The sequence below is a fragment of the Vombatus ursinus genome, unplaced genomic scaffold (genome assembly GCF_900497805.2).
Source record: "Vombatus ursinus unplaced genomic scaffold, bare-nosed wombat genome assembly UNPS02014798.1, whole genome shotgun sequence".
Lineage (NCBI taxonomy): Eukaryota > Metazoa > Chordata > Mammalia > Diprotodontia > Vombatidae > Vombatus > Vombatus ursinus.
Window position 1 is genome coordinate 13,405,590 of NW_020954576.1, and position 2,276 is coordinate 13,407,865.

Sequence of the window (2,276 nt, forward strand, 5' to 3'; positions counted from 1 at the left end):
TTATCCTGATTGTGGCTCCATGATACTTGAATTGTTTCTTTCTGGCTGCTTTCAATCTTTTCACCTTGACCTGGGAGCTCTGGAATTTAGCTATAATATTCCTGGCTGTTTTCATTTATTTTATCTCTTTCAGGAGGTCATCAGTGGATTCTTTTAATTTCTATTTTGCCTTCTGGTTCTAGAATACCAGGGCAGTTTTCCTTGATAATTGCTTGAAAGATGATGTCTAGGCTCTTTTGGTGATCATAACTTTCAACTATTGAAATTTCAAAAATTTCAATAATTTTTAATTCATCTCTCCTGGATCTGTTTTCCAGGTCAGTTGTTTTTACAATAAGATATTTCTCATTGTCTTCTATTTTTTCATTATTTTGGTTTTCTTTGATTATTTCTTGATTTCCCATACAGTCATTAGCTTCCATTTGCTCCATTCTAATTTTTAAGGACTTATTTTCTTCAGTGAATTTTTGTGCCTCTTTTTCCATTTGGTCAATTCTGCTTTTCAAGGTGTTCTTCTCCTCTTTGGCTTTTTAAGGCCTACTTTGGTTTTTTAGGGTGTTATTTTCTTTTGTATTTTTATGTCTCATTTACCAAGTTGTTGACTCTTTTTTATGATTTTCTTGCATCACTCTTATTTCTCTTTCTAATTTTTCCTCTACCTCTCTTACTTGATTTTCAAAATCTTTTTTGAGTTCTTCCATGGCCAGACACCAATCCATATTTTTTCTTGGAGGCTTTGGATGTAGGAGTTTTGACTTTTATCTTCCTCTGAGTGTGTGTTTTGATATTTCTTGGCACCATAGTAACTTTCTATGGTCAGAATTTTTTTCTGTTGTTAGCTCATTTTCCAGCCTATTTCTTGACTTTTAACTCTTTGCTACAGTGGGGCTCTGCTTCCATGCACTATCCCAAGTTTCAAGGTTTTTGTGTAGCTGTTTTCACAGATACTTCTAGGGACCTGTAAGCTTTCAGTTCTTCCAAGATGGTATGTTATAAGGAGAGGTGTGTTTACTATTCTTCTGGCTGATGTACCTGTGTAGCTCTTAAATGCTTCCCAAGATGGCATTATTTTTGGTGCTAGTGTTGACTCAGGTTGAACTTGTAGTCCACAAAAATCCCCAGTTTTTTTTTTAGATAAGCCAGTATTTTACTTTTGAGGTTTTTTTTATCCAAGTATGAATTCACATTTGTTCCTATTAAATGTAATCTTATTTGATTCACCCTATTGTTCTAGCCTGTCAAGATTTCTTTTTATAGTTTGTTTACTATTCCTCCTGCTTTTATGTGATCTGAAAATATAACATGTAATTTATGCCCTTACCAAAGACACTGGGGAAAATGTTGAACAGCACGGGGCTAAGCATGGGTCCATGGAATACTCTAGAGGAGTTTTTTTGTCAACATGTAGTTGAACATATGATTGAATCTGGCTGACCAGGTCCAAATCCATCCAATTATATTAACGTGTAGTTTGTGTCTCTCCAACCTTTTCCACAATAGTTGCATGTTCACTATTAGCATAGATTTTAAAATATAAATGAATTTTCTGCATTTTTAATAAGATAAAAAAACCATTTCAATCAGTACAGTTATAAAAATTTAGAAAAATCACTTGGCATTTCCAGAAATTTCAGCTTTCTCCATGTTTTCTTTTGGCATCTTTATTTTTTTCATATTTGTTCTCTGGGCATCAGCCTTTCCTCTTGTGTATTTGTGAAACTTCTTTGCAGGTGCCTTTTTGGGTTTGGGGTATGGATTCAGAGGATCCAAATAGATATAGTATTCACTTGACCTATCAGTTTAGTATCTCTGTCAGTAAAGGAAATTAGGTTAGTATGGTCTGACCTGTCATTGATGAAGCCATGCATGTTCCTTGTAATCATGTCATCCTTAGCTAAATATTTATTGATCAAAACTTTAATAATAAATATTCAAAATTTTGCATATATAATAATGATAATCCTCCAAATTCTGGTTTGCATAGGTTATTCTAGTTGACCATAGGTTCAGACAGATCCTACTAAGCTGGAAGGGTTTTGAGAATGGGCTTTAATGGCAATTGTTTGTCTTTCTTCTAATTATTAGCATTCAAAACATGGAGAAACTCAATGCCAAAAGATTGTCTTTCTGGTAATAAATGCTATGAACATAGCAACTCATCAACAATCATGACTATTATTTGTTAAGATATTAAAAGCCTGTGACCTCAATCAATGGAATCAATCATTCATCCTGATGAAATTACACACACACACACACACACACACACACACACA